The following is a 13,318-nucleotide window of genomic DNA, read 5'->3' as shown; positions in this document are numbered from 1 at the left end:
TTCAGTGTTGGTTCGGGTTGGTTCGGAGTCATGATTAAATACGAAGTCGTTAGACGTAATTGTCGCATTTTCAAACTTAATTGCATAGTTCGGTCAAGTATAAGCTATTGCATAATTTTCATGGCATATTTAGGTCGCAGCGAGCCTGGGAGCGATCCAATCCAATCCAGTTGGTAATATACACAGGATATTTTCATTATGCCAGTTAATTATTTTACGTGCATGAAAATAGAAAATACTTATTTTGAGATTTATGCGATATTGCTTGTGGTCAATTCACTATGATGGGAGCATTACTTTATACGGTCACCAGTGACCGATCAGTTCAGTTTGGTACCACCCGGTTGCCAGTGACCGGCCAGCTCAGTTCAGTTTTATACTCCCCGGTAGCCAGTTACCGACCAGTTCAGCTTAGTGCAGGGGTCACATGCGTAGACCATAATCTCAACGGAAAATTTTACCAGTTATTTCAGTACAGGGCTCCATGGAGCAAATATTTTTACTGTGATTTTCAGTTCAGTTATGCACGTATTATAATTGCTCAGTACAGATTATTTTCAGCATGCCTCATGACATGATATTTTATCCCATGCATATTTTACTTCAGATTTTACTCGTTACCTGCGATATATGCATGCTGAGTCTTTAGGCTCACTAGACTTGATTGTTGTAGGTATTGATGAGGTCAGGTCCGAGGGCGGGGACCAGTGAGCCAGCTTGGGTCGGCAGTAGTGGCACCCAAGGACCTCAGTTTCAGCAGTTGCCATTTTATTTGATGCTCAAACCTTTTTATCAGTTGTTGAATATTCTTTAAATTGTTATTTTTGGCAAACTTTATTTTCTTCCGCTGCTATATTTTAAACATTTAACTTGATTTATCAGTTGAATTTTATGAATGAGGCACTCCATTTATTTTAAAAAGAAAAATTTAATTTTTCGCAAATTTTCAAGTAAGGATTTTCGGGCCGTTATATAGATAGTTCAGATGCTCTAGTTGAGCGCCCACGACGTTCCTTCCGTTCCTTTATTTCAAGCAATTTTGACTCGGCCGCTTTTGTGCGTTTGAACCGAGCAATCAGAAATAAATCCCAAGTATTAGATGCAGAGGAGTACTGTCACTTATTCAACAAATGGAACTATGAAGTTCAATGAAACATGTCCGAGGAAGAATGCCAACCTTCTTAGCTCTTTGATCAGGAGATGAATTGCTCCTTGATTGCATAGATGATTCCAGTTCATCTTCTGGTACTAGCTCCATAGCTTCACAAAATGAAATAAATTCCAAGAATATGGCCAAGAGAAAATTCGACATTCAAAAAATTATCAATAGCTTCCTTAAGCACATTGCCTTATCGTGTGACCAAAATCTAAAACTAGTACCTTTAGCTTGGCTAGTGAAGATTTAAGAATCTGAATCCGGTTCTCCTGTGAATTTTTTTCTGTTAGCTCACCGAGATAATATGGAACCTGCATCAAAGACCATGAGTTAAATACTTTTAAATGATAACTTTGAGACACGACCAATACATCAGATTATCACAGAAACGAAAATCATCTCACGTTTTTTTATCACATTTGCAAGAAAGTGAGTTTAAAGATTAAAGCGGAAAACAAAACCAGAACATTCATCCATTTAGATTACTTTGCCTTTCATGAAGATTAAAAAAATATTCAACACCTACAAGAAGATATTTGAGGTTGTTAGTACTGATATCATCCTTCGTCTCATTAGATGAAAATAACCCCAACTTTCCAATCATATCCTCGCATTTCCTCAAAAGCTCGCAACCGTTTCTCACAGTTTCCTGACAATAATTATTAAAAATGAAACATATACATGAAATAATAATGAAAGGAAAAGATAGCAGAATATAACACACATCTAATACACAGTCACTCTAAAACCTGTTCGATTGAAGAATCGGAGGCGATTTGGTGAATCTTTTGAGCCTGCTCGAATAGAATCGGCAACGTGATGTCCTCCATCTGTAATTCCACAAAGCTGATTAGGTTTTGTCACTCAAGTTCTGAAATTGAATACGCGAATTTCTATCTATTCTATTTTACTAGAGTGCCGTGAATATGAGAAGCCCTAGGTGGATTTAAAGATAAGCTTTCTCTCATTCGTTTGGGCCTAGGCCCATCGCATTTCCATTGTGGTTGCATTCTAAATGGGCTAGGCTTTTGATAAAAAAAAAACCCAAGTACTATTTGGGGATTGTAATGTGTTTATATATATATATAGGTAAGGGCGGCACCTCAATCCTTGAGGTGTCTTACCCAGCTCTGTAGTCCAACATATAAGCATTTATATTTATCTCAAGATCAGTTAATAATATGTTCATATTTGTTTAGGTCTTATTTAATAATTTAATTTTAAAAGTCATAATATTTTGGTTATAGTAATTTTTTATTTACTTTTATATTTGCAGTCTATTTCAAGTTGACACAATGCTTAACAAAGTAAAAAAAATATGGAAAAACAAAGAATTTATAAAATTGAAAATAGTTAAGGAAAATATTGAGTTGGTATTAAAATAGGAGAATTTTAATAACAAGTCTCAAATTAAACATAACATATTTGTTCATCTTAAAATTTAATCATAGATCTACTCCATAAATTTGTTATCATAAATTCGAAAAAAGAACATCAATAAATAAATCAGGGTAGTCGTTGTAAGGGTGCCTCACTTAATGATATAGTTGACGCTAATGGTTTTACGAACGTGACAACTTTAACTAAAATATTAGTTGTAATATGAACCATTAAACAATCGGTAAGAGCATTTAAAATGTTAGTGTCATCAAAAAGCTTTGAAAACTCGTTAATGTAGATAGGATTTCAATAGATATAACATTTTTTACTTGAGAATTTAGTTGATGTATTTATGAATTTTGTAACTTCGAGTTTTTAAGATATTTAAATATGATAATCAATTTAATTCACAAGATAGCTGAATAGATGATTACATCGAGAGACTAACAAAAGAATCAAAGTATATGAATAGACAAGAAGGATGATAACAACTCATTTTTGTAAATATAATTTTGATCTTTCAAACATCAATGAACATGCCACAAAAATTTAATGTTTCTCACAATATGTTTGCGCGCGACGGAATTCATAATAAAACCGTCGCTAATTGCCGACGGTTTTAGACGTCGTCGCTAATTTAGCGACAGTTATTAAACTGTCGTTGTAATTGCATCAGCGACGGTTATCACACCGTCGCCAATTAGCGACGGTTTTCAAACCGTCGCTAAAAGTGCATAAAACCGTCACTAAAAGCGCATAATTTCATTAGAGAAATTTGCGCACTGCGAAAAGCCATTTTTGTTGTAGTGAAGACATAATAAAAAATAGACAAAAAATTCATCAATAAATAGGGGTGTTCATCGGTCGGTTCGATTTTGAATTTTGTAATTCATATAAATATCAAAACCGAAGCTTATTAGGTTCGATTTTGGATTATATATATCAAAACCGAAATTTCATTAAATTAATAAATTTTTTTATATTTTTATTTATATTATATAATTTAATATGATATTTAGTGAATGAAGAACTATTTTGAATAATTTTTAGTTTGCTGTTGTTTTTTAATTAATTTAGACCTTATCTTTAAAGCTTTTACTAAGAAAACATGTAGAAAGTTAACATATTATATTTTACAATACATTTATATTATTAATTTAAATAATTATATCAAAATCTAATTAACCGACCGAAATAACCGAACCATTTTGATAGAAAATCGAACCGAACTGAAGAAAAATGGTTCGGATTAATAACCATTTTGATAGAAAAACCAAACCGAACCGACCGATGAACACCCCTAGTGCCTAGTGAAGATAGAGAAAAAAACCGATCGATGGACACCCCTATTTATGGATGAATTTTTTGTCTGTTTTTTGATCTGTCTTCACTACAACAAAAATGGCTTTTCGCAGCACGCAAATTCTCTAATGAAATTATGCGCTTTTAGCGATGGTTTTATGTGAATTTAGAGACAGTTATTAAACTGTCGTTGTAATTGCATCAGCGACGGTTATCACACCGTCGCCAATTAGCGACGGTTTTCAAACCGTCGCTAAAAGTGCATAAAACCGTCGCTAAAAGCGCATAATTTCATTAGAGAATTTGCGCGCTGCGAAAAGCCATTTTTGTTGTAATGAAGACATAATAAAAAATAGACAAAAAATTCATCAATAAATAGGGGTGTTCATCGGTCGGTTCGATTTTGAATTTTGTAATTCGGATATAAATATCAAAACCGAAGCTTATTAGGTTCGATTTTGGATTATATATATCAAAACCGAAATTTCATTAAATTAATAAATTTTTTATATTTTTATTTATATTATATAATTTGATATGATATTTAGTGAATGAAGAACTATTTTGAATAATTTTTAGTTTGCTGTTGTTTTTTAATTAATTTAGACCTTATCTTTAAAGCTTTTACTAAGAAAACATGTAGAAAGTTAACATATTATATTTTACAATACATTTATATTATTAATTTAAATAATTATATCAAAATCTAATTAACCGACCGAAATAACCGAACCATTTTGATAGAAAATCGAACCGAACTGAAGAAAAATGGTTCGGATTAATAACCATTTTGATAGAAAAACCAAACCGAACCGACCGATGAACACCCCTAGTGCCTAGTAAAGATAGAGAAAAAAACCGATCGATGGACACCCCTATTTCTTGATGAATTTTTTGTCTGTTTTTTTATCTGTCTTCACTACAACAAAAATGGCTTTTCGCAGCACGCAAATTCTCTAATGAAATTATGCGCTTTTAGCGATGGTTTTAAGTGCTTTTAGCGACAGTTATTAAACTGTCGTTGTAATTGCATCAACGACGGTTATCACACCGTCGCCAATTAGCGACGGTTTTCAAACCGTCGCTAAAAGTGCATAAAATCGTCGCTAAAAGCGCATAATTTCATTAGAGAATTTGCGCGCTGCGAAAAGCCTTTTTTGTTGTAGTGAAGACATAATAAAAAATAGAAAAAAAAATTCATCAATAAATAGGGGTGTTCATCGGTCGGTTCGATTTTGAATTTTGTAATTCGGATATAAATATCAAAACCGAAGCTTATTAGGTTCGATTTTGGATTATATATATCAAAACCGAAATTTCATTAAATTAATAAATTTTTTTATATTTTTATTTATATTATATAATTTGATATGATATTTAGTGAATGAAGAACTATTTTGAATAATTTTTAGTTTGTTGTTGTTTTTTAATTAATTTAGACCTTATCTTTAAAGCTTTTACTAAGAAAACATGTAGAAAGTTAACATATTATATTTTACAATACATTTATATTATTAATTTAAATAATTATATCAAAATCTAATTAACCGACCGAAATAACCGAACCATTTTGATAGAAAATCGAACCGAACTGAAGAAAAATGGTTCGGATTAATAACCATTTTGATAGAAAAACCAAACCGAACCGACCGATGAACACCCCTAGTGCCTAGTGAAGATAGAGAAAAAAACCGATCGATGGACACCCCTATTTCTTGATGAATTTTTTGTCTGTTTTTTTATCTGTCTTCACTACAACAAAAATGGCTTTTCGCAGCACGCAAATTCTCTAATGAAATTATGCGCTTTTAGCGATGGTTTTAAGTGCTTTTAGCGACAGTTATTAAACTGTCGTTGTAATTGCATCAACGACGGTTATCACACCGTCGCCAATTAGCGACGGTTTTCAAACCGTCGCTAAAAGTGCATAAAACCGTCGCTAAAAGCGCATAATTTCATTAGAGAATTTGCGCGCTGCGAAAAGCCTTTTTTGTTGTAGTGAAGACATAATAAAAAATAGACAAAAAAATTCATCAATAAATAGGGGTGTTCATCGGTCGGTTCGATTTTGAATTTTGTAATTCGGATATAAATATCAAAACCGAAGCTTATTAGGTTCGATTTTGGATTATATATATCAAAACCGAAATTTCATTAAATTAATAAATTTTTATATATTTTTATTTATATTATATAATTTGATATGATATTTAGTGAATGAAGAACTATTTTGAATAATTTTTAGTTTGTTGTTGTTTTTTAATTAATTTAGACCTTATCTTTAAAGCTTTTACTAAGAAAACATGTAGAAAGTTAACATATTATATTTTACAATACATTTATATTATTAATTTAAATAATTATATCAAAATCTAATTAACCGACCGAAATAACCGAACCATTTTGATAGAAAATCGAACCGAACTGAAGAAAAATGGTTCGGATTAATAACCATTTTGATAGAAAAACCAAACCGAACCGACCGATGAACACCCCTAGTGCCTAGTGAAGATAGAGAAAAAAACCGATCGATGGACACCCCTATTTCTTGATGAATTTTTTGTCTGTTTTTTTATCTGTCTTCACTACAACAAAAATGGCTTTTCGCAGCACGCAAATTCTCTAATGAAATTATGCGCTTTTAGCGATGGTTTTAAGTGCTTTTAGCGACAGTTATTAAACTGTCGTTGTAATTGCATCAACGACGGTTATCACACCGTCGCCAATTAGCGACGGTTTGAAAGTGCATAAAACCGTCGCTAAAAGCGCATAATTTCATTAGAGAATTTGCGCGCTGCGAAAAGCCTTTTTTGTTGTAGTGAAGACATAATAAAAAATAGACAAAAAAATTCATCAATAAATAGGGGTGTTCATCGGTCGGTTCGATTTTGAATTTTGTAATTCGGATATAAATATCAAAACCGAAGCTTATTAGGTTCGATTTTGGATTATATATATCAAAACCGAAATTTCATTAAATTAATAAATTTTTTTATATTTTTATTTATATTATATAATTTGATATGATATTTAGTGAATGAAGAACTATTTTGAATAATTTTTAGTTTGTTGTTGTTTTTTAATTAATTTAGACCTTATCTTTAAAGCTTTTACTAAGAAAACATGTAGAAAGTTAACATATTATATTTTACAATACATTTATATTATTAATTTAAATAATTATATCAAAATCTAATTAACCGACCGAAATAACCGAACCATTTTGATAGAAAATCGAACCGAACTGAAGAAAAATGGTTCGGATTAATAACCATTTTGATAGAAAAACCAAACCGAACCGACCGATGAACACCCCTAGTGCCTAGTGAAGATAGAGAAAAAAACCGATCGATGGACACCCCTATTTCTTGATGAATTTTTTGTCTGTTTTTTTATCTGTCTTCACTACAACAAAAATGGCTTTTCGCAGCACGCAAATTCTCTAATGAAATTATGCGCTTTTAGCGATGGTTTTAAGTGCTTTTAGCGACAGTTATTAAACTGTCGTTGTAATTGCATCAACGACGGTTATCACACCGTCGCCAATTAGCGACGGTTTTCAAACCGTCGCTAAAAGTGCATAAAACCGTCGCTAAAAGCGCATAATTTCATTAGAGAATTTGCGCGCTGCGAAAAGCCTTTTTTGTTGTAGTGAAGACATAATAAAAAATAGACAAAAAAATTCATCAATAAATAGGGGTGTTCATCGGTCGGTTCGATTTTGAATTTTGTAATTCGGATATAAATATCAAAACCGAAGCTTATTAGGTTCGATTTTGGATTATATATATCAAAACCGAAATTTCATTAAATTAATAAATTTTTTTATATTTTTATTTATATTATATAATTTGATATGATATTTAGTGAATGAAGAACTATTTTGAATAATTTTTAGTTTGTTGTTGTTTTTTAATTAATTTAGACCTTATCTTTAAAGCTTTTACTAAGAAAACATGTAGAAAGTTAACATATTATATTTTACAATACATTTATATTATTAATTTAAATAATTATATCAAAATCTAATTAACCGACCGAAATAACCGAACCATTTTGATAGAAAATCGAACCGAACTGAAGAAAAATGGTTCGGATTAATAACCATTTTGATAGAAAAACCAAACCGAACCGACCGATGAACACCCCTAGTGCCTAGTGAAGATAGAGAAAAAAACCGATCGATGGACACCCCTATTTCTTGATGAATTTTTTGTCTGTTTTTTGATCTGTCTTCACTACAACAAAAATGGCTTTTCGCAGCACGCAAATTCTCTAATGAAATTATGCGCTTTTAGCGATGGTTTTATGTGAATTTAGAGACAGTTATTAAACTGTCGTTGTAATTGCATCAGCGACGGTTATCACATCGTCGCCAATTAGCGACGGTTTTAAAACCGTCGCTAAAAGTGCATAAAACCGTCGCTAAAAGCGCATAATTTCATTAGAGAATTTGCGCGCTGCGAAAAGCCATTTTTGTTGTAGTGAAGACATAATAAAAAATAGACAAAAAATTCATCAATAAATAGGGGTGTTCATCGGTCAGTTCGATTTTGAATTTTGTAATTCGGATATAAATATCAAAACCGAAGCTTATTAGGTTCGATTTTGGATTATATATATCAAAACCGAAATTTCATTAAATTAATAAATTTTTTTATATTTTATTTATATTATATAATTTGATATGATATTTAGTGAATGAAGAACTATTTTGAATAATTTTTAGTTTGCTGTTGTATTTTAATTAATTTAGACCTTATCTTTAAAGCTTTTACTAAGAAAACATGTAGAAAGTTAACATATTATATTTTACAATACATTTATATTATTAATTTAAATTATTATATCAAAATCTAATTAACCGACCGAAATAACCGAACCATTTTGATAGAAAATCGAACCGAACTGAAGAAAAATGGTTCGGATTAATAACCATTTTGATAGAAAAACCAAACCGAACCGACCGATGAACACCCCTAGTGCCTAGTGAAGATAGAGAAAAAAACCGATCGATGGACACCCCTATTTCTTGATGAATTTTTTGTCTGTTTTTTGATCTGTCTTCACTACAACAAAAATGGCTTTTCGCAGCACGCAAATTCTCTAATGAAATTATGCGCTTTTAGCGATGGTTTTAAGTGCTTTTAGCGACAGTTATTAAACTGTCGTTGTAATTGCATCAACGACGGTTATCACATCGTCGCCAATTAGCGACGGTTTTCAAACCGTCGCTAAAAGTGCATAAAACCGTCGCTAAAAGCGCATAATTTCATTAGAGAATTTGCGCGCTGCGAAAAGCCTTTTTTGTTGTAGTGAAGACATAATAAAAAATAGACAAAAAATTCATCAATAAATAGGGGTGTTCATCGGTCGGTTCGATTTTGAATTTTGTAATTCGGATATAAATATCAAAACCGAAGCTTATTAGGTTCGATTTTGGATTATATATATCAAAACCGAAATTTCATTAAATTAATAAATTTTTTTATATTTTTATTTATATTATATAATTTGATATGATATTTAGTGAATGAAGAACTATTTTGAATAATTTTTAGTTTGTTGTTGTTTTTTAATTAATTTAGACCTTATCTTTAAAGCTTTTACTAAGAAAACATGTAGAAAGTTAACATATTATATTTTACAATACATTTATATTATTAATTTAAATAATTATATCAAAATCTAATTAACCGACCGAAATAACCGAACCATTTTGATAGAAAATCGAACCGAACTGAAGAAAAATGGTTCGGATTAATAACCATTTTGATAGAAAAACCAAACCGAACCGACCGATGAACACCCCTAGTGCCTAGTGAAGATAGAGAAAAAAACCGATCGATGGACACCCCTATTTCTTGATGAATTTTTTGTCTGTTTTTTTATCTGTCTTCACTACAACAAAAATGGCTTTTCGCAGCACGCAAATTCTCTAATGAAATTATGCGCTTTTAGCGATGGTTTTATGTGCATTTAGCGACAGTTTTAAGACCGTCACTAATCAGCGACGGTTTAATAACCGTCGCTCAACTAGCGACGGTATAAAAAACCGTCGGCAATTAGCGATGGTTTTTTTATAAATTCCGTTGCTAAAATAATATGTTGCTGACATGGACCATCGTCCGTGCTTACGGAGCGTGGACGCTCCTCCACGTGAGCAGCGTCTGCGCTCCGTGAGCGCGGATTACATTAGTTTTGCAAATGTTTTTTTTAAATTATTTTTGAAAAAGTTTTTTAAAATTAAATTATTTTTTAAAAAAACCCTCAAATTTAGGTGCACATTCTGTTTCTCCTTTTTAAAAAAAAAAACAGATTTACTGAGAACACTCTTTATGTTTTTGTATCGCTGATTAGCAATGGTCTGAACAATTAGAGCTTGTACCATATTAAAATTTATATTCAAGTGATTAGTAAATAATTAATTTTTTTAAAGCAACGCATAACACTTCATCAACTGATAATCATATCTACAATTATATCCTTTGTTCAAAATAGAGGAATTAAGTCTCAGAAATCAGGAGTATATTTTAGTCCCTAGAAAAATGTACACCCACTGCAAAAAAACGGAAGGATTAGCGATGGTTTTAGTAAAATCGTTGCTCAAATAGCGACGGTTTTTATATCCCGTCGCTATATAGCGACGGTTTTTATTAGAACCGTTGCATATTAAATTAAGCGATGGTTTAATTAAATCCGTCGCTATAATAGAGACGGTCTTATTAAAGCCTTCGCTATATTAACGACGGTTTACAATACACTGTTGCTATTATTGCGACTGTTCCACAAACCCGTCGCCATTTTGTGCGACGTGTATTTTACACGTCACCACGTGCGACGGTCTTGTATCCTACCGTCGCTATTATAACGACAAATTTTCATAAACCGTCGCTTAATCTAATAGACGACGGTTTTAATAAAAAAACGTCGCTATATAGCGACAGTGTAAGAAAACTCTCGCTTAATTTAATAAGCGATTGTTTTGCCCAAACCGTCGCTATATAGCGACGGTTAAAGAAAACCCGTCGCTATATTAGCGACGGGAACACAAAACCCGTTGCCGATCTAAGAGCATTTCTTCCTCTTTCTTAAGCATCTATGATAGATCAAACGACTATTATAGGCATGTGAGTAAGTACCAAGGAAACAAGAGAAAGAAGTTAAAAATACAAATGATAGTCTCCAAAGATCAGAAACATCCAGATCAACCTTACATAGTGCCAAGGAGATGGTGGTTTTCATGCCTGCAGGCATGTAACCAAACAATCATCATTATGATCCATGCAATGGTATGGAGGGAAGGGGAGGAACAAATCAAAACAATGGTTCTTAATTGAGCAGTGTCATTGAGGGATGCCTTTTAGAATTAGCGCATTGATTTCAACAATTTTGACAACAATCAGGGAAAAATGTGTTATAACAAACAATTTAACATGTTTATGCTTCAAAATAGAATAGAAAAGCACGTATCAGATGGTGACATAGGCAATTGCGAGGGTGAATTTTCCTCATAATACTGACACAGAGGAAAAATAAATGACCAGCAAAAAATAAGCCTTAAAGCCAACAAGAAAGTGCTGGTGTTAAATAGAGGTGAATTATCAGTCCAGATATGTCTGTTAAAAGTTATTACGACCATAAAATGGTGAATTCTTTCTCTTTATCATGATTCAGAGCAGCTACATAGATTGGCCACATGTATTCTAATTACAAGTAGCAGTGAAATGTGCATCATAAAATTGTATATTATGTGCTTTTGGCATTAAGAAGAGCCAGGAGACACAGTGTAACTCACGCTAGAAACCTATTCTATAAAGAACATCACATTAATTAAATGAATTCTCAATAAACAACTTACTTCCCTTTCCTCTTCTCCGTCATCATCCTCTAAATCTTGTTCCCCCCTCTCTACGGGAGTAGATAGTGCAGATGCTCTAGTTGAGCGCCCACGACGTTCCTTCCGTTCCTTTATTTCAAGCAATTTTGACTCGGCCGCTTTTGTGCGTTTGAACCGAGCAATCTGAAATAAATCCCAATTATTAGATGCAGAGGAGTACTGTCACTTATTCAACAAATGGAACTATGAAGTTCGATGAAACATGTCCGAGGAAGAATGCCAACCTTCTTAGCTCTTTGATCAGCCGATGAATTGCTCCTTGATTGCATAGATGATTCCAGTTCATCTTCTGGTACTAGCTCCATAGCTTCACAAAATGAAATAAATTCCTAGAATATGGCCAAGTGAAAATTCGACATTCAAAAAATTATCAATAGCTTCCTTGAGCACATTGCCTTATCGTGTGACCAAAATCTAAAACTAGTACCTTTAGCTTGGCTAGTGAAGCTTTAAGAATCTGAATCCGGTTCACCTGTGAATTTTTTTCTGTTAGCTCACCGAGATAATATGGAACCTGCGTCAAAGACCATGAGTTAAATACTTTTAAATGATAACTTTCAGACACGACCAATACATCAGATTATCACAGAAACAAAAATCAGCTCACGTTTTTTATCACATTTGCAAGAAAGTGAGTTTAAAGATTAAAGCGGAAAACAAAACCAGAACATTGATCCATTTAGATTACTTTGCCTTTCATGAATATTAAAAAAATATTCAACACCTACAAGAAGATATTTGAGGTTGTTAGTACTGATATCATCCTTCGTCTCATTAGATGAAAATAACCCCAACTTTCCAATCATATCCTCGCATTTCCTCAAAAGCTCGCAACCGTTTCTCACAGTTTCCTGACAATAATTATTAAAAAATGAAACATAAACATGAAATAATACTCAAAGGAAAAGATAGCAGAATATAACACACATCTAATACACAGTCACTCTAAAACCTGTTCGATTGAAGAATCGGAGGCTATTTGGTGAATCTTTTGAGCCTGCTCGAATAGAATAGGCAACGTAATGTCCTCCATCTGTAATTCCACAAAGCTGATTAGGTTTTGTCACTCAAGTTCTGAAATTGAATACGCGAATTTCTATCTATTCTATTTTACTAGGGTGCCGTGAATATGAGAAGCCCTAGGTGGATTCAAAGAGAAGCTTTCTCTCATTCGTTTGGGCCTAGGCCCATCGCATTTCCATTGTGGTTGCATTCTAAATGGGCTAGGCTTTTGATAAAAAAAAAAAACCAAGTACTATTTGGGGATTGTAATGTGTTTATATATATATAGGTAAGGGCGGCACCTCAATTCTTGAGGTGTCTTACCCAGCTCTGTTGTCCAACATATAAGCATTTATATTTATCTCAAGATCAATTAATCATATGTTCATATTTGTTTAGGTCTTATTTAATAATTTAATTTTAAAAGCCATAATATTTTGGTTATAGTAATTTTTTATTTACTTTTATATTTGTAGTCTATTTCAAGTTGACATTATGCTTAACAAAGTAAAAAAAAAAAATGGAAAAACAAAGAATTTATAAAATTGAAAATAGTTAAGGAAAATATTGAGTTGGTA

At 32.4% G+C, this 13,318-nt stretch overlaps 1 long non-coding RNA gene and 1 pseudogene across 1 annotated transcript; both read right to left on the bottom strand.

Moving 5' to 3' along the window:
• Positions 1–1,422: 1,422 nt before the first annotated feature.
• LOC140816425 (uncharacterized) lies at positions 1,423–1,964 on the bottom strand. Its single transcript, XR_012114593.1, has 3 exons — positions 1,906–1,964; positions 1,683–1,805; positions 1,423–1,467 (listed from the first exon to the last, which is right to left on the bottom strand). It is a non-coding gene; the product is annotated as an uncharacterized lncRNA (long non-coding RNA).
• Positions 1,965–10,874: 8,910 nt separating this feature from the next.
• On the bottom strand, positions 10,875–12,774 carry LOC140816012 (PP2A regulatory subunit TAP46-like; annotated as a pseudogene).
• Positions 12,775–13,318: the final 544 nt, after the last annotated feature.

This window comes from Primulina eburnea, chromosome 16, assembly GCF_022965805.1.
Source record: "Primulina eburnea isolate SZY01 chromosome 16, ASM2296580v1, whole genome shotgun sequence".
NCBI lineage: Eukaryota > Viridiplantae > Streptophyta > Magnoliopsida > Lamiales > Gesneriaceae > Primulina > Primulina eburnea.
Note: the sequence above shows the minus strand (reverse complement) of the source record. Positions and strands in the feature narration are given on the sequence as shown.